Below are 20,496 nucleotides of genomic sequence, written 5' to 3'. Positions count from 1 at the left end.
TTATGCCTATATGTGTGTATATGTTTGTATGTGTTTGAGTGTATGTATCACTCAAACACATGTATGTGTTTGTGTACCTGTATATGTGATGTGTGTATGTGCATGCCTTTGTGTGTGTGTTTGCTTATGCCATTATGTATGTGCCTATGTGTGTGTATATGCCTGTGTGTGGTATATGTATGTGATCTGTGTGTGCATGCCTATGTGTAAGTGTGTGTGTGGTGTGTGCTTGTGCCAGAAAGAGCTGTGGCTTCTATGAGGAGAGCCGGGGGCTGGCTTTTCTGTCCTTTTGGGAAGCAGACTACCATGGTCACAAGTGACAGAAAAAGTGACGTTAGCAGAAGTCAGAGTGACATATCTCCATCTTGCAGGGCGGGCTCCTGAGAGAACTCACCAATGGTCTGCTTGTCTGTCACTTTATATATATTCCAGTAGCGCCCTTGCATACCCACCTGCTTTAATGAGGAACCAGACATATCTTGAAGTCAAGCCTTTTCAGTAGCCGCTAGGTTTCCTTTTGTTGTTATTTGTGCTCAGATTTGAAAAGGATGTTTTTGTTGGCTTGTTTTCAACAGGGTCTCACTATGTAGACCAAGCTGGCCTCAAATCATAGAGATCTGCCTCTGCCTCTGCCTCCGGAGTTTCTGGAGTAAAAGGCAAGGTGTGGCTATTTGTGTGTGCATGTGCGTGTGTGTGGGTGTGTGCCTGTGGGTGAGTCTATGTGCTCATGGGATCTGGAGTGACAGGAGTTTGGGGGGTTCCAGGCTTGTTATATGGGCCCTGGGATCTAAGGTCCAGTCATTGCGAGTATGCAGCAAGCACTCCTAACTGCTAAGCTGTCTCTCTAGCCCCTTGTTTTCTGTTTTCATTTTCTGCCATCAGGGGCAGAGACGGGCTTGCTTACAAGGTTTGTGCAGAACTCCGAATGCCTTTTCAAGCAGAGTTCCCAGGTGCAGTGAGCTTTCCCAAGTCTGCACTGAAAGAGTCTGCTGTTGGAGATGCATGCTGTGTGCTTCGTAAATCAGTGTGGTGTAGTCAGGGCTGGTGGTGACACATGCCTGTCACCCCAGCACTTGAGAGGCAGAAGCAGGAGGATCAGGAATCATGGGTGGCCTATAACTCGAGACCCAGACTCCAAAACAAACAAACAAGAATAAGACACAACAGCAAACTAAAAACAAAACAGGACCCTATTTACTGACCCTTTGACCTCTTTTTTAAAAAGCAATGTTGTTTGGTTTTTAGTTATTTCCTGTTCTGGTGTGGAGAATTGAGGAAGTGTCTCATGTGTGCTAGGCACGTGTTCTACCACCAAGCCTTAATTCCCCCTCACTTTATGTCTTTCTATTTTCCATTGATATAAAGAAATTCAAGGAAAATGATGGGGTATAAGGCTGGTAGGTTTAGCTGGTTTTACCAATCTTTCTGAATCCTAAGAGGTAGGAAAATTCCCCCCGCGGGAGTTTAGGGAAAAACAAACAAACAAATAAAACCCAATAAACATCCTTTTGGCACGATGTTCCCTCACAAGATATTTGTTCTTTCTTATTTTCAGGAATTTATGACTAGCTCCAATGTTCTGCTTAAATAAGCCTGAGTCAAGCTTGCTGCCTTTTGTTAATTACAATGTAGCCATTACATCTGTACAGATTTCATCACTTTTAGAGCCACTTTACTAATTACAAATAATTTGTCATTACATGAAGTCGAAGTATAATTCAAATACTTAGAACTGAAAATGTCAGCTTCGTTTTCGTTCCTGAACCAAAGATTTGGTTTACTCCCTCAGAGGTGATGCTTGCTGTCAATAGCACAACCAATAGCCCAGAGCCAGCAGCACAATGACTGGCTTCTCGTCTCCCCAACCAGATGATCTATAACAAGAAATTTCTGGGGTGCAATTACGCACAACTTAGTCACTATCATAGCAGGCCCTGCTCGGGACAGATACATGATCTCTCATCAAGAAGGCATTGTCCAATATGGTAGGACAACATGACCACTGCCCACCAGGCCCTTTCAACGTGCCTCCTAACCTAATCCTGACTGGAATACCAGGCCACTCGTGAGTATCAGAAGTGCAACTCTGTTCTGTAGAAACCGTTTGATTGGGGACATACCACTGAACACCTCAGTACACGCAGATGCTGACCGCCTGGAGAAGACTCACTACCATAGCAGTTTCTAGCCCAGTAAAATTTGGGAAACAGGCGTAGTAAGGATGAAAAATAATTTCAAAAACTTATCCTGGATGCTAAAATTATCGTTATGATGCACGCCTGCCTCTGTTTATCTTGAAGCATTTATGTAAGAGTAATGGAGCTTCTTTAAAATGTTTTGAATTACATTTACTTATTATTTAGTGAGAGGAGGGCATGCGTGCTATGGCAGACATGGAGGTCACAGGACAACTGGCAGGAGTCAGTTCTCTTTTTCTGCCATGTAGATCTCAGAGTTCAGGTTGGCAGCATGCTCCTTTACGTGCTGAGCCAAACTCACCAGCCCAGTATAGCTTCTTTTGATGCAGTAAAATTCCAGCATAAAATTGAGCATTGCAGATAACCCCCTCACTTTGACCCTGCAGACAAGTTGCCGTGGGTCTCCCAGTGGGACTGCAAGCATGGCTGCCAGTATTTTAACCTTTTCCAAGTGCCCATAAAAAAAATGTCTAATGATGAACTTAGAATTCATACTTAGAAAATATTCTAGGAAATGGACTGAAGGAAATGAGTCCTTCAAGATGCACATGGGCAGTGACACACCTGTCATCCCAGGACTCAGGGAGGTAGAGGCAGGCAGATCTCTGTGAGTTTGAGGCCAGCCTAATCTACAAAGTGAGTCCAAGACAGCCAAGGCTACACAGAGAAACCCTTTCAAACAACAAACCAACAAACAAAGATACACAGTGTTATGGCTCATACATTTCCTGCATGCCCAGCTCCAGTGCTCTGGCACAGGTAAAAACACATTTATCATGCAACTGTCCGTGGAGAGGATCTTTTTGGTGGAAGGGGCTTTGTTTCAGGGCTGCTCTGATGTGTGTGGAAATAAACTGACATATTTGTGAAAGTAACAGTTAGCAAGTGTTGTATAGCATTAAAAGGAAAAGCTTTTTAGGCAAAGGGATGGACTGTTTTTTTTTCAGCTTTCAAGAAGAAAATGGATTTTTAAATTTCAATAAAAATAAAATTCAAATCAAAGTAACAAAAAGGGGAATAATTATTTTATCAAAAAGCTTACTCTTAAATGATGCTGTTTCCATGGATGCCAATTTGGCTAATCTGGGATGTGGCCCAGAATGAACATTTCACAATACAGGTAATTCTGCTTCAGAATGTTTTACATTGTCCCATTCTTTGGTTCCTTATTTATACTCTAATTTTTTTCTCTAATTTTCATCTTCCTCTTGTTTCTCTTATGGTTCTTTGCTCTTTCTTTTTGACTCCATCTTCTCCCTTCTTCTTTTCTTTTTATTCTCTGGGAACAGAAGGAAGATATTGGAGGAAGGTGGCCACAGGAATAGGAAGACTGGGTTGGAGAGACCCGAGGAATAAAGAAGAAAGAGAACTGCCAATTCCATCAGCCTCAAGCTGTGCTTTCAAACAGCACATGGCCTCACTGTGTTCTCCATGTCCCTGTAATTGTGGCATACACATCAGGCTACCTACTTTTCTATAGTCATGGCTAATAGAGGGAAGCCACTAGAGACCAGGGGAAAGGGGCATGGATCTTGGATTAAAGCCTGCAAACGTCCAAGTTTAGCACTGACAATTAAAAGAAACTGTTTAAAGTGCTCAGAGCAAAACTAGGATTAGAGCAACTATTGCCTTCATACGATCAATACTCTGATCTCCATCTACTTTATGACCACTGGCTTTTGTTTATTTCTGCCATAGAGAGACTTGATCAGATTTATTCTTCTGCCATAGTAAATTAATACTGTTTTAAGAACCTTGAGCTAAGAGCCAGAGGAACAGCATACACGCTAGACTTTAGCATTAGCCAACCTTGGTCCTTGGCATCTCATGCAACCTTTCAGTCCTCACTGCCCATTACTTTAAAAGTGAGGGAGTTATCGACAATGCTCATTTTGGTGCTAGAATTATGCTGAATTAAATTAACCTTTTGCAAAACTTCAAGATAAATAAGAGTGGGCATGCATAATTATAAGAAGTGGGTTTGTATTATATTTTAAATTTTTTAAGATTTATTTTCAATTTTTAATTATGTGTATGTAGGGGTTTGTACACATGAGTGAAGGTGATCTTGGAAACCAGAGGTGTTGGTCTCCTGGAACTTGAGTTACAGACAGTTGTGAGCTGATGAGGTAAAAGTAGAAAGCAACAGGAAAGTATCCTGAAAAACTCAGTGTAGGACTTCCCTGTCACAGCTCTTCAGTCCTTGCTCTTAATAAAAAATGATATGCATCCTAGACCCAGGCATCATAGAGGTTTTCCAGATATCTAGACTAAGAGGTTCTATGCCTGTTGACTTTATGGTAGAGAGCGAATGACCTCTTGTAGTGTAGAACTTTCCCTGAGGAGTTATAAAACACATCTACTCACCTCAGGTAAGAAGCCCACAACAGATGATGTATGGATACCACCAAGCCCAGTTTGGTGAACTAATGAGTCCTATTAGAGTTGCTTTCAGGAATATGAATGAAGGGTTACTTATCAAAGCAGAGATGACTTTAAGACACAAGCCCTTCCTAGCTTGGTGACAGCTCAAAAAATCTGGAAACCTGGTGCTCACCGCACAGCCTGCAGACTGGCTCATCAGGTTGGAGGGTATCCTTTCCAGGTGCCTCAGCTGGTCTAAACCTCTTCCGATAGCAAGGCTGGTTTTTGCTTCCTCAGGACAGCTGGTCTCAGAGTCTTTTTTGCAGCTTAGCTTGGCTTTTCTGAGCATGACTCTTGGCAGTCTTTATTCCTTACTGTTTATTGCTCTGAGGGTCAAGAAAACTCACATGAGCAAAGCTCTCATGAGTTCAAGCAGTGCGATTACAAGGACAGCCCACATGTGGCAAAAACATGTTTTTCTATAGAGGCATAAACATTTACTTCAATTAAATGAGAAATCTGAAGTAAACTCACTACTGTTTGCTTCACCTGGGGGAACAGGAAAACACAATACAAGAACAATTCTGTGTTTTGAAGAAACTGAGGTCACAAGACTTCCTTTCTTGAAGTTTTCTCACAAGCACTAAGAAATCTCCTCACATGACTCCATTGCGGGACACTGGCAGAAAGGGGCCTTGTGAATCTGATTAGTTTCAGGGACTTGTTGAAGGTGTTTTGAGTTGTTTACCCACTATCTTAAAGCTTCTCTGCAGAGTGGAATGTTTCCGTCTCAGAGGAAACTGCCACATTGTCTCTGTGACAATTAAGAAGACTGAACATCTTCATTTTATCCTAAGAGAACATTTCTACTCTTAAATTTGGAATACAGAGGAGATATCAGGGAGAATAAAAAAAAAATGTTAGAGGTGTTGGGCTAGAGAGATGGCTCAGCAGTTAAGAGCACTGGCTCTTAGAACCACAATTGCTATTTCAGTTCAACCTGACCACAGATGTCTTCCGTCAGAAGTCAAAGGCCTGGAGTGAAATAAAAGCTTTCAAATTCCATCAACCATCTTCCACTCTCTGGCTGGCATCACCATTTCAGTTACACATACATTTTGAAGAGGAAATGGTTTCTGCTGTAATCTTCCCAACCCCTGGCTTGTGAACAGAATTTTACCGAACAGAAGAAATAACAGAAAAGAAAAATGGAGGCAATATCCCAACCAACTCAAACTGAAATCCAGTTCAGTTTTGGATATTGTCTCTGTGCCAGGCTAAGTATGAGGCTACATCTCCGTCCGTACATGCTCTTCTTCAGCTGTAATCACTTACCTGGTTGAGAGATTTCAACTTTGGTACCACTGGTGTTTGGAACTCTACAGCTATTTGTTGGAAAGGAGGGGGCTTTTCTTGGCATCAGAATATTCCACAGCACCCTTTGCTTCTACCCACTAGATGCCAGCAGTGTCCACACATTGTGACAATGAAAAATGGCTCACAACAATTGACAAGTATTTCCGGGGCAAAATCACTTCTGGTTGAGAATGACTGACTGAATTTTCACTATGGATATCACTTAGATTTTAGCTAATACGTCACCACCTCTTTGAAGCCTCCCTTTGCCCCTTAAAGTAAACCAAGTGCCCTGTTCTCGGTTATTTCATGATCTTATTTTGTCTTATTTTATGAGTGTGGGTGTTTTGCCTGCATGCATTTCTGTGCACCACGTCAATGTCTGCTGCCCTCGGAGCTTAATATCAGATCCCACGGGATGGAGTTAGAGATAGTTGTATGGTGTACCATGTGAGCATTAGGAGTTGAACTTGGGTCCTCTGCAGGAGCAGCCAGTGTGCTTAAGCACTGAGCTACTTCTCCACACCCATGTTCTCAGTTCTCCTAGTACTGTATACAGTTCTGTCAGAATCCATATTAAGGTTTGCAGTTACCTAGTCATTAGCGTGTATATTAGAGTTCTCTACAAACAGAACCAGTAGGATATGCACAGAAGATTTATTTTATCAGAGCAGTTGGAGGATTCAATCGTGGCGGGTGAGAAGTCCCTGAACAGGCTGTCTGAAAAGTGGGTAGGGGGTGCTCTCAGGTGAAGGGCCCCAAGACGAGGGCCAGAGAAGTTAGTGGCATCATTCTTAGTCCCCACCAAAGGCAGGGGAACCGGGGACGACTGATCCAAATCTTGAGTCTCACGACCAGGCTAGCTACAATTCTGAAATCCAAGGGCAGGAGAAGGAGGAATGTTCAGGTCCAGGAGGAAGGAAATCTTGTTCTCGTTTTTGTTCTTTCTTGGCCTCCAGCTGGCTCCAGTCTCCACCTAGGACAAATCTCCCGCTCATCCTACTGAGCCACAGGCCACTCTCCTCCAGCCACACCTCAGGCACACCCAGCAGTAATTAATACCTTCTAGCTCTCTCAGCATTCCTCAGTTCAGTCAGACTTACACCCAAAACCATCATAGCCTGTTCCCAGGCTAGCAGAGCGCAAACCTGCTGCTCCATGCCTTGGCACAGTACCTGGCTCATATGTGAGGCTCCATAAAAGAACCAGCTGTATAATCTCTGCCTCAGTAGCAAAGTTTTGGGAAACGTAAAGAAATCCTATTTACTGCCACATCTGTAAAAGCCAACAAGGCAGAAAAAGGTCTGATAAGTCCTTGAGGACATGAAGAAACAGACACACATGGATATTTGTTTGTAAGAAGCATTTGATGGAGGTTGGCACCCAGCAGAACCCACAGTTCCCATAAGGCCCTAGTCCACAGAAAGGCCCTTCTGATCTGGTTCATGGCAAGCAGCAGCAAGGGACCCCAGGACAAGCTAGAACAGGTGAGAAATTTGCTCCCAACTTCACAAACATACTGTATGTGGCTGAATTTGAAATAAAAGCTGCTTTCCTTTCCTTTAGTAAATGGATAATAGATCATTCTCTTTGTGGAGATGCAAACAGAATAGGAACAGAGCCATTTCTTCTTATCTCTTTGCTATCAACAACACCTTTCCAAGTGACAGATCTTAAACTTGTTTTGGCCTTTCTTGCTGTAAACTGTTTATGCTTTGTTTCCTTTGTTGTTTATCTGAAGGACTTTAACAGCCAAGGTCTGGGCCGGAAAAAGAAAAACTTGGTAAGAGATGGTTTACAACACGTGTTGGGAAACTACACAGCTAGTGCTATAGCTAAGGCCAAGTGAAAGGGGAGGCACTCTGACCATCTCATCCCTAAGCCCAAGGGGTAATGGAGGAATGGAGAGAGAGACAGAGAGACAGTCAGAGACAGATGTGTACAATGATCTCTGACCTTCAGAACAGGGCTGAGGTGACCAGGAGGTAAGGGAACACAGGAATAAATCAATAATCAGCATTCCCATTCTCTGCTGCCTCATTTTGCTGCCTTTTACTGATAGCAATAAAGTCCTGAAACAACAGGGTGGTCTACTGAAGCTCCCAGGGGCCCAAACAGCATTGGAAGGAGCAGCAAAAACACCCAATGTCAGAGAAACCTTATTTCAAGATTTGTAAGAGAACACTGATTTTCCAACAAAGCTTTTGTTAGGAGGCGGTATACACTTTGAAAGTGAATACATCGTAAACAAATTGTGCATAGCTATCTCGGAGACTTAGTCATACTCACTGCAGTTGTGCGCCAAGCTTCAGAGCATGAAATGAATTCATGTAGACTCCACCATCACCTACCTCCTGCAGGCAAGGGTGATGGAGATCTCCATACCACAGTTTCCCTTTCGCTTTTTCTATGATGAAAAGAAAGAGGCGCCATTAAGGCTTAAGTATGTGCAAGGGTTTGATAAAATTTGGGGAGAAACAAAGAAAAAAAAGCAACTACTTGGAAGATAAGAAGGACCCTCAGACACCAACTGGGTTTAAAAGGATCAGATGTTTGCCCATGTGTGGTGTGACACTGTTTTTCCCTTTTGGAATTTCCTGAAACATTTAAGAGATGATTTAATGCAGACACACTCTTAGTATACACATTCAATCCCAAATAGTGAAGATAAAGTTAGTCTGTAAAAGTTAGTTTGTAGAAGGAATCACTGATGTTTGAAAGTGATGTCTAATTGAGAGGCAGACAAAGTGACAAATCAGAGAAAGATTTGACTGAACAGGATATGCCCAACTCTTATGAGAACAGAGAGGAAACAGAAGCTACTTAGGAGAGCACTGTGTGTGGTGTGAGCCCAGGCTCAATGTCATAAAAAACAACAAACATTGAGAAAAAAGGTTGGAGCCACACTCATAAACAGAGCTCTTTTAAGATAACAAAGCCCAAAGTCCAATGGGGATGAGGCTGCTTGCTCTTTGAGATCAAGCCCGTCCTTCTGCCTGTCCCATCCTTCAAGTCCTGATGTAAGCTTGTCACCTATACTCCTACCTGCCCACCTCACTGATTAGTGACCTCAGCCTCTATCTATCCGTGTTTTCCTTGAGTTCCTTCTGCAAACTCTCGCCCTAGCATGCTTGTGCACAGAAACTTTGAAAACTGCTTTTCTTTTCTTTTCTTTTCTTTTCTTTTCTTTTCTTTTCTTTTCTTTTCTTTTCTTTTCTTTTCTTTTCTTTTCTTTTCTTTCCTTTCCTTTCCTTTCCTTTCCTTTCCTTTCCTTTCCTTTTCCTTTTCCTTTCCTTTGCTTTCTTTTCTTTTCTTTCCTTTTCTTTTCTTTCCTTTTCTTTTCTTTTCTTTCCTTTCCTTTCCTTTCCTTTCCTTTCCTTTTCCTTTTCCTTTCCTTTGCTTTCTTTTCTTTTCTTTCCTTTTCTTTTCTTTTTTGAGACAGAATTTCTATGTATAGCCCTGGCTGTCTTGGAACTAGCCCTGGCCTCAAACTCACAGAGATTCTCCTACCTCTGCCTCCTACGTTCTAGGTTTAAAGGCATGCACCACCACTGCCCAGTGAAAACTGCTTTTCTTAACAATAGATTTTGTGATGGCACAGGCCATCTAGGAAGCTGCAGATCACCCACAGATATGCTGTATCCATCTACTTGCTAATAAACTTTCTAAATGCCTTCTTCAAATTTGTGGCATTATCTTCTAGCACCATATGAGAAGGCAATGCATCTGTAAGTGTAAAACTACAAAAAAAAAAAAAGAAAAAAAAAATGGGCTCAAGAACCACAAGAAGAAAAAAATGGGGGTTAGCAGAAATCATTTATAAACAATATAGTGATTTTATGATAACATCTTTGGAAGCACCTGATAAGCACCTGAATAGCGGTGACAGTTTTAAACTCTGCCTTTCTTTGCCTGTAGCATGTTTCAAGAACAATGCTTTGGGAGCAATCACTCTGTTCTATTGGCTTGCATGAATTCCTACTTCTCAGCATAGACAAAATGAGTTCTTTGTCTGTTACTGAGACAGGGTTTCACTACGTAAGCCTGGCTGGCCCAGAACTCACTATGTAAACCAAACTGGCCTAGAACTCACCGAGATCCATAGATCTCTTCCTCCCAAATACTGAGATTAAAGGCTAGCTATGAGTTAGCTTTTGGGGAGAGACAACACAGGAATTCAGGGAGAACATGACTTGCTATGTAATCATAATGTGCTTGCTGGTACTAATTTGTTACTTCCCCAAATCTAAATTGAGCTCTTGCTTGTGGCTGGTTTTATTGCATCTTCTTTCTCTTTTCAGGATGCCCACAGTTGTATTTTACAGCTGCTAGTAAGCATGTGGTGACATGTGGGAGAGGACGATGTTGTGAAAAAGTCAGGTTTATATTTGGCAGATGGGGCTTTATTTTTAAAATGAAGAGCACGTTCATCCTTTTAAAGATTGTCTGAGCCACAGAGCCCTTCTCCTGGAGGCTCTCAGGAGTTATCTACAGTCAAGCTACAGTGACTAGCAGAGTCATAGGATTCTGTCCCTGCACAGGGGACCCTAGAAGGGGACCTTGGAGAGAGGACATCAAGGTAGAATTTGGAAGTGGAAGAAAACAGGCACATTCGTTGTGTCAATGTAGCTCAGCTGCCTTTGGCATCTTCTCTGACTCTGAGCCACGGCAATGGACCCTCTGGGAAGGATTCATTCCACCTTGGGAACTAGGCTTACACCAAGGCCTCACCCTGTGTCCCAATCAGTGATCATGAAACAACAGAAAACTAGCATGTTTTCTCTTAAGACTTTGGTGGCAGAGCTCTGGGGTAGACACGGTTGTGAAATCCCAGAAATGGGTCAACAGTTAATTGCCATAGGTCCCTTCCATGTGGCCAGGGACACAGATTCTTTTTTTTTTTTCAATGCAGTTTATTCAGGAACCTTGAACAATCATCTGACCCTGGGGAAAGCCAGCCCACAGCTTAAATAGCCTCTGGGTAGCCAACCCCAGCATGCCATGTGGGCAATGCAGATAGGTCCACATACATGGAAGCAAGCCAGATCCTTGGCCTTAGCCAAATGTGGAATTGTTCGTGACAGAGAGCACTCACCATCGGGAAGGTGGAAGGCGGAAACCAGCTCCATCTTTAAGGCGCGGCATTACGCAGCTCTCTACAGTTCCCCCTTTTTGTTTTAGACGCATCAGGGACACATATTCTTATGTATACCCATAGATGAAGTGGAACCAAGAGACTATTCCCAACCTGAAGTGTCAGTGGACCGAAGGGGAAGACGTTTACAAATGTAAACCAAAGGTGGAAAATAGGAGAGGGGACCGGCATATTTTTCTTCTCATGAGGAAAGGCTTATTGAAGAAATCTCAACTTCAACCAAGGGTGTACAGAGGAACGGTGGGCTTTACACTTTCAGAAGTCTTTGCTCTTTTAAACTATCCTTACATTAGGATATCTGCAACATTGACATTTGCCACCTTTGTACTTCTCTTCAGCCAACCAGAGCAGGCCAAGGGAGAAGTGAGCCCCTCTGTTTGCAGAAATGTGGATTGTTTCTGGAATCGGGATATCTGCAAGCTGTAAACGGGGCTTGTATCACAGGCCCTTCCCTGGTACAGAGGCAGAGCTGGGGGACCAATCTCAGCGTTTTCAGAAAATCCTTTTGATGTTACAAAAAAATGAGAAGAACCTAACGTTTCTTTCAAATATAGTGCATTCATAACGAGAGCAGGAGGCGTTGTGTCTTGGATGCTTCTGATGAGGTCTTTATATTTCTCTTTTTTTATTTTCTTCAAAACAAGAATAAAGGCTTCTGGTGATTTCCTGTTTATTGTAGTCTTTATTACTCCAAGGGCATTAAGAGTTGTCAGCACACACACACACACACACACACACACACACACACACACTGTTAGTACTTGCTACCTGGGTAAAATTCCAGTATTTGAGGATTTTTCAAATATTAAAGGTGCCATGGGCTTACTATTTGTGCCCAGAATAAAAAATAAAATAAAATAATATATAAAAACAAATACACACAGACGCACACATACACACACACACACACACACACACACACACACACATACACACACGCACACATACACACACACAGACTGGATTGTAACCTATACCTGGGGGTCGGGAGGAGACCTGCACTTTGCAGAGCCTAGCTTTCCTATCTGCAACATACCGCCTAGATTATAAGGTGTAGGTGCCAGATAAAATGTGGGGTCACAAAGATGAGAGTGTACAATGCAGTTAGCTGGAAACACCGGTGTCAGTATCATGCTAGAACTGATTAGCATATGCTTATAAAAGTTGGTAGCTCCATTTTTATGAATTCTGTTAGCCAGGTGCCAAACTCATGGTAGTTTGGAAATACAATAGAAGGAACACTCACACCATAAATGTCAGCTATCATAAACCGGGTTCCTTTGACGTCCAGAGATTTTCAAGCCTCTCACTAATGCTCATAATAAATGTAAGTTTTTTGTCTTTAAGTTCAATTGCCTTTCCTCCCCTTTCTGTGTCTGAGTTGAGAAAAAGTTTTGTTTTTTGGCTCTGTAGCACAGGTTGACCTTGAACAGGTTGACCTTCCTCAGCCTCCCCGTGCTGGGATTTCAGGTGTGTCATGCCCTGCTCAATTTCTTGTTTAATGTCCTGAAAATATGGTGCAATAAACAGTTTGGGCACAAACATCTTGGAAATGTAACATTGCTCAGTGGGACAAAAATCTCTTTTAATTTAAAATACCAAAGGAAAACACTGAGAGATTGGATTCCAGGTATCAGCAAGCTTTGTGGGTATGGGAGGTATGTAGGTTGACTACTGTCCATCCCTCCTCTCTGTCTTTGCCAGTCTTTCTACACTGAAGAACTACTAATAGTCTTGCTTTGAGGGAAGGTTGGACCAAAGCTAATGCGCAGCTCCACAGCTAGAACCCGGTTGGTTCTTGAGTCGTGGATGTGACTTCTCTCCAAGAGTGACTTGTTTAGTGGCGCACATGTGCCTAAGCTGTAGCTTGCGTTCCAGACACAGAAATAGATTAGAGCGAGTGCATCCTTTTGTGTTCTTATATTGTGGTGTGAGGCTGTAACCCATTAGCAACAGGCCGGTAGACGGGAAGGAAGGCCAACTTCCTATGAGGCTCTGAGCAGAAAAGTAGAGAGTGTATTTCTGTGGCATCACTGAGCCACTGCTTGAACTCTGAACTTGCCTTTCCCCAGTGAAAGCAGTTTGAACCAGTTACGTCTTCCTTTTAGTTGAAGCTCAAAAGCTTTTGTTTTAACGCATGGAGGAAATATATTGCAAGTATAGCTGTCCTTTCAAAGTTCACCATGTCGTAACTTGTAGTCATCACCTATGTAGAGAGACTATATTGCTTCCAAACCTCAAAAGCACAAAGCTCAACCTAAGAGAAGTCCGCATTATGAGGGTAAGATAGATAGAGAATGGGCATTTGTTCAGCTACTGTCGTGGAGTCGAGCATGGGTGGACCTCACTTTGAGGTTCCCTAGGTACACCATCACGGAGACCCTTTCATGGTGATTCAGAAGGTTGTTTCTTCCTGAGTCACTCTGAAATCTTACCCTAAACGGTATTTGGGAAATCCACTCATGGCCGAAAAAAAAAAAATGATGACGACATGAAAGAGTGGTGAAGATGGCAGTGGAACTACAGTCACCATTGTTACTGCCGTCTGATTGGCGGCTGTTGGAGCTACCACCGCGGCATTAGCCATGAGTCGTACTGTGCAGACTGCTCAGACCCTGAATAATCTTTTAGCTAATGTAGCTCATGCCTTAGATGTACACAAAGGAATTAATGCTCAACTAAAAGGAAGCTTGATGGTGTTCAATCAGAGGATTGACCTCGTGCAGGAGCAAATTGATACTCTATGGCAAATCGCTCAACTTGGCTGTCAATGAAAGTATGCTGGACTTTGAGTCACTAGCATACAACATGAGAATTTTTCCTGTGCTGCAAATCTGTCTAAACAATTGTCTAGCTATATTTTAGGTAATTGGACTGGAGAATTCGATACTACGATGGAGCAGCTGAGAGTGGCCATTGTCACGGTAAATTCTACCAGAGTGGACGCAGGACTAGCCACAGGATTATCATCATGGATTGCTGCAGCCATGAATCATCTGAAGGAATGGGCGGGCATGGGAGCGTTAGCAGGCCTTCTGGTGTTGGTCTCCTTGGTTTGCCTGTGGTATAAATGCAAGATTAGAGTCTCACAACAGCGTAATGCAGCCATGACCATTCAGGCCTTTACAGCCATTGAAGCAGGACAGTCTCCCCAAGCATGGTTGGCTACCATAAAAAGCTAAAATGTTATGCTAAGGATGCGAGGCTAAGCACTGCACTCAGGGTCAGCCGCTTTCGACCCAGAGAAGAGCATGTCTAATTGCATGCGGGTTGATGCCCCAGGTCCCGCCTCTGAGAAAAAGGTATCGGACAGGTCTGATGCTCTTTGGGTGGATGACACCTAAATGAACATCGGTACAAAGTCCCAATTTATTTCTAATATCAGAGATCAGACCTCTACTCTTGCCTGATGTGTCTAAAACAAAAAGGGGGAACTGTAGAGAGCTGCGTAATGCTGTGCCTTAAAGATGGAGCTGGTTTCCGCCTTCCACCTTCCCGATGGTGAGTGCTCTCTGTCATGAACAATTCCACATTTGGCTAAGGCTGAGGATCTGGCTTGCTTCCATGTATGTGGACCTATCTGCATTGCCCACGTAGCACGCTGGGGTTGGCTACCCAGAAGCTATTTAAGCTGTGGGCTCGCTTTCCCCAGGGTCAGAAGATTGTTCAAGGTTCCTGAATAAACTGCATTGAAAAAAAAATGATGACGAGATGAAAGAGTGGTGAAGGTGGCAGTGGGTGCTGTGAAAGAGGCTACTACACTGTCGCATTGGGAGGTCTGGGCCTCTGTCTGTCCCCATGACAGGATTTTCTAGACTTCACATAGGAAGAGTGGAAATAGGACTCTGAAGTGTGTGCTGACAGCCCTATGCTCTTCATCTCCTCGTGGCTACAGTTCCTGGCTCACGGCTTCTTTTTTTTTTTTAATTAATTTTTTATTTTTTTATATTAGTTACAGTTTATTGATTTTGTATCCCAGCTGTAGCCCCCTCCCTCATTCTCTCCCAATCTGACCCTCCATCCCTCATCTCCTCCCTGCCCCTCTCTAAGTCCACTGACAGGGGAGACTCATGGCTTCTCTGTGGAGCCGTTGGACTTGTCTGATGCTAACTTCTTCCCATACTCCAAAGGCTATAAGCTTCAGAGGGCTCAGCTGCCAGGCTGGTGCCTACGAGGGACAATGGCAACAGTGAGAAGGCACATTCAGGGCCTCAGCACTGGGAAGTGGCTGAGGGTGCTAGGAAGTCTATGAATGGCTTCCGATGCTGTGTAGAGCCTGTGAAGTCTTCCTTTCTCCGTTTGCTGAAGACTCCCATGGAACTGAAAGGAACCTCTGTCTAGTTTATTTCAAAGGGGAGTTTGTAGAAAAAAAATAATGTGAACATTATCCAAATAGCTCCTTACTCGCTAATTTTCAGAGCTAAATATCTCAACTGCTCAAAAATATTTCTTTTTCATATTACTCAAAGGGAATGAGAATGGGGCTTGACATCAGATACTTTTTTTATACATGTTCTCTCTCTCTCTCCTCTCTCTGTTGGAAAGATTTAAGCACTTTCAAAAACAATTTTTGAGAAGCAAACTGCTCCCTAATAAATGTTCGTCAGAACAAATTCAGCTTCAGAAATGAAGGGTGTTTCCTGCATAGTATTCTTTGGTATTCTTATTATTTGGCATCAGTGAATTCCGAATTTCTAAGGTGTTACAGATCCAGCCTATTTCCATGTTCAGCTGTACGGAGAAAACATTAGAAAAAAATGGCAGGGCCTCCCAAGGGTCATGTCTTCCTTGAGGTGCGGAGTTCTACAAGCCATCCAAGCAATATGAGAAGGAATATGTGCACCACCACCTCACTTCCTTCAAAACTAGGAAGCAGGCACAAAGAAGGAAGTGGCTGTGCTTAAGCAGTAGTCCTGCTGCAATTAAGCGTCCTTCTAAATAAGGCTGAGAAATTTTACAGATAGAGATACACTCAAGTTACTGCAACAAGTGTTGACAGCGATGTTTTGGTTTTGTATTGTTTGTTTGCCTCTCTGGGTGAATCGATGAACCCAAAAAGAAACACATATCCTAGCCACCAAGAGAGTAAGGACTGTAGCAGGGTCAGGGGAAAGAGAAAGGAGGAATTGTCTGGTTCCTGCCTTCAACACTAGTATTCTTCCTCGTCTCCTTGTTTCTGCTTTCTCGTAGTTTTTGCTTCTTTTTCTCATAGTTTTTGTCCCCTTTAGCCTTCCTGCTCATGTGTGGACCCAGTGGCACCTGGAAAGTTCTCCCAACTCTCAGCTTCCTCTCCAGAGTTGGCTTCTCCTGGTCCCCTTTATTGCTTCCTTATCTGTCCTTTTACTGAGAGTTCTTAGGACCCAGTTCATCTTCTCCCGTACGCTGCCCCGCCCCTTCATCCTGCGGTTTCACTTCCTGTGGCTTCAGTTACTCATATTTAATGTCAGTCTGAAAATGATGAAGTGGGAAATTCCATCAATAAATAATTTATAGATTTAAAGCTTGTCCGCCGTTTTGAGCAGCATGATGAGCCTCTTGTCATCCTGTTCCATCTCGGTCATCCTTTTCCCTCAGCATGTAAACGCTGTATATCCTACCTGCCTATTCGCCATTTCGTGGTCACCTTAGTCGAAAGACCTTGCAGCCGTCGGGGCTCGTGTCAGGGCATGCCTTATCCTTAATAATGTTCCTAGAGCACAGACGCGGTGACAGGAGGAAAGGAGGGGTGTCCAACAGAGGCCATGGTGTTTTCTCTAAGTAATAAAGGTGAGACCTTGGACTCAAGACAATGAAAAAGAATGTGCCGGTGTTACCAAGACCCGTGGTAAGAACAAGTCTTTGAAATCATGAAGAGGAACACAGGAACGATATGTAACAGGTGCTTCGTTACAGGGTTCTCCTGGGCCATGCAGTCACTGGGGACCTGGCATAATGCTCTCAAGGCAGGGAGGACCCTGTTGCTAGCCATCCTGAAGGCTGATTGTTGTGGCCTCGGGCCTATGTAATCTAGGAGGCAGATCATGTCACCCAAAGCTAGGCATTGCCAGGCTCTCTCTTGCTTAGGAGCAGTAGCTAGTGGTGGACACTGTGGGTGGTATGTTTACTAAAGTGTGTGAGGATGCAGGCCAAGTGCCCTCACACCAATCTTCAGGATTTTTTTCTCTGTGTGTACATGCATGTTTTATCCTAAATGTGAATACTTAGGCAGACACAACACAAGAGGACACCACCTCAATTAGAACCTACCCCTTCCTTGGGGCTTTTTGGTCACATGATGTAAAGGGCTCACTGAGTTGCTTGTCCCCTCCCCAATTCCACACCATTTATTTCCTTATTTCTTATATGTAAAACGACATGGTTTCTTCTATAACCTAGTACCTCCCCCAACGGTAAGCCCTAGAAGCCAGGGACTTAGACTTGGTTGATCCTAGTCACTGTCTTAGTCTCAGCACCGTTACACAGTGCCCAACCCATAGAAACACTTGTTGAATGAAGCGACATGTAACTGAGACTAGTGAATGCGTAAGAGGAAACGCTGTGTATCATCTTGGACCTCTAGCCTTCGTGAGCAGAAAATAGCGTGGTACTCGTTTAAAGTGCATATTCCCTGCGAGTACTCTGATTGAGGGGTTCTGGTGAGAGCCCAGGATTCCCTACTGTGAATGACCACTCTGAGTGACTCTAATGTGTGTGCTTGAGGAATAACCGTTTGATAAACCCTGCTATAGTTGAACTTCAGAGATTGTCTACTGGAGATTCCACACCCAGTCAATACAAGGACAAGCATGAGCCCACAGGAAAGGACTCTCACTTGGAAGGTTGGAACTAGCCCTGTTTGTCAAGGACTATCAGGACTTGTGGTCCATCAACCAGTCTGTTGCCTTAAACTAGATAAGAAAGACCTAATCAAATAAAAGGAATCAAATCCAGTTCAAGCACCAGCTCAAAATCCTTTTCAGAGTGCAGTGAGGGGTTGCAGAAGTAGAAATATCCACAGCAGAGAAAATTCAGGACTTTAAATTAGAACCACTGATAATATCCCCACATACTTCTGAAAGCTGACTGGCAAGGCATTATGGGTTACTATAAAGAAGAAGATGCGGTTATTTTAGGTAATCTTCATGACAGTCCAGGAAAGCCATTCTTTATATTCCATGTAATGGGTGGAGCCCAGAGAAGTCAGGGGACCCACCCAAGGCGGTACGGTGAATAGCCTATGTACTTGGACCGAGAGGCTTTCTTTTCACCATTCCTTTTTTCTTTTGAGACAGGTTTTCTCTGTGTAGCCTTCGCTGTCCTGGAACTCACTATGTAGATCAGGTTGGCCTCGAATGCAGAGATCCACTTGCCTCCGGTTCTCAAGCACTAAAATTAAAGGGGTGCGCCACCACCACCTGGCAGGCATTTTCTGCCCTTCACTGCCCTGTTCTGCTGCCTGTACAGAAGCTCTCTATTCAACTGCATTATAAAGTTCCTTTTTTCTTCTCTTTCTCCTCTCTTCTTCCCTTACTTTCTCTTCCCTCCTCTCCTTCCAGCGTTTGCTGTGTAGTACAGGCCTCATAGACTTCTCCCTCAGCATCTCAAGGGTGTCATCATATCCAGCTTTCTGTCTTCCTTTTCTGTCTTTCTTTTCTTTCTCTCTCCCTCTTTCTTTTTCTTTCTCTGTTTATCTCTCCCTCTTATTTTTTCTTTTCTTCCTCTCTTTTCAGGCTTTTGTTATATAGGTTAGGCTTCACACTTGTAATCCCTTCTTCCTAGGCCTGCCCATGTCTTCTCACCTAGCTGTCTGCCTCTCTCTTTCTCTCTCTCTCTCTCTCTCTCTCTCTCTCTCTCTCTCCTTTCCTTCCTTTCTTTGATATTGTGCTGGGATAGAGCTCAGGGCCTTGTGCTATTGCATGCTAGAGCAGGAATTAATTCCTGAGATATATATATATATATATATCCTCAGTTAGTTTCTTTCCTTTCTTTCTTTCTTTCTTTCTTTCTTTCTTTCTTTCTTTCTTTCTCTCTCTCTTTCTTTCTTTTTTCCTTTCTCCCTCTCTCTCTCTCTCTCTCTCTTCTCCTTCCTTCTTTCCTTCCTTCCTTCCTTCCTTCCTTCCTTTTTTTCCTTTCATTCTTTCTTTCTTTGGTAAAGTCTGACAGCATAGGGCTCCTCTAGCTAATTATAATTTTGTACCATCGTATCCATTTCACCCTGGGAGGACAACAGTGCAAGATCAGAGATGAGAGAACCCAGTGACTGAAGCGTTTCCTGCTTCAGGTACCTCACCTCTTCTGCCATTGGCACTGTGGTCTTTCAGTGGCTTCATCTCTCTAGAGCCCATCTCTTATTACTTGGACTCCTTGAATTGGTTCAGTTCTCATGGTTTTCTCTTCTTGGGCATCAAGCCAAACAAGGTGTGCTAATTTGCCACTGTTGCTAGATCCTTAGGACCTCCTTGTGACTAATTGTAACTTCCAAGTTGACCATTACAAATTTCCCCATCCCATATTCTTGTTCAGATTCTTCTCCTCTGCCGCAAATCAAGAGGTGACATCCAGAGAAGCATGATGATACAGGCCTTTAATCCCAGAACTCCAGAGGCAGAGCCAGCAAGAGCTCTGTGAGTTCAAAGCTAGCCTACTCTACATAGTGAATTCCAGGCCAGAGCTATATAGTGAGACTCTGTATTGAAAAAAAAAAATACAGTGAGAGAAGAGAAGAAGGAGAGGAGGAAAAGAAGAAGAAGGAGGAAGGTGATGGAGTCTATGTTTGCTTCTTTTAAAACCCAGGCTGGCTTTTTTGTTTGCCCTTACAAATAAAAGAAAACATCAAGGATGGAATGTAACTTCTAAGGCTAAGTAAGCATAAAAGGACATTGCTATGGTTTGCATGTGTCTCTTAGAAGTTTTCATATTGAAAATGTCATTCCCAAATTCATGTCGGTGATATTTGGGGTTGAAGTCATGAGGGTGCAGCTCCTGCAGTGACACCAGTGGTTTCAGAAGAGAGAGACACAAAGCCCTCATCAGGTGCTGTGTAGGAGCTGATATCATGCTCTTGGACTATCTATTGTTGGAGGAAGGTTCAACTCTTTTCAAATGCTGATTTCAGTGCCTTGAGATCTGGTTACCGCCCTGCCAAGGGCATTGTTATGAATTTTGATTATTCCCTGTAACAGAGTGATGCTGAGGAATGTTCCCCAATTATCCCTGATTGGCTAAAAACGATGCTGAAGCCTATGACTGGGCGGTAAAGGACAGGCAGAGTTTCAGGTTCCCTGGCTTGGGGTCAAGAGAGAAGAGGAGAAAGAAGAAAAGGAGCAGGGGAGAGGAAGCTGGAGAGAAAGGAGTTGCCGTAAGGCCAGATGATGATGAGCACACACCTATAAGGACAGAATTATGGAGCTGAAGCTGCCTAGGAGTCACACATTGGCAAATGAT

The sequence above is a fragment of the Meriones unguiculatus genome, chromosome 8, assembly GCF_030254825.1.
Source record: "Meriones unguiculatus strain TT.TT164.6M chromosome 8, Bangor_MerUng_6.1, whole genome shotgun sequence".
NCBI lineage: Eukaryota > Metazoa > Chordata > Mammalia > Rodentia > Muridae > Meriones > Meriones unguiculatus.
Note: the sequence above shows the minus strand (reverse complement) of the source record.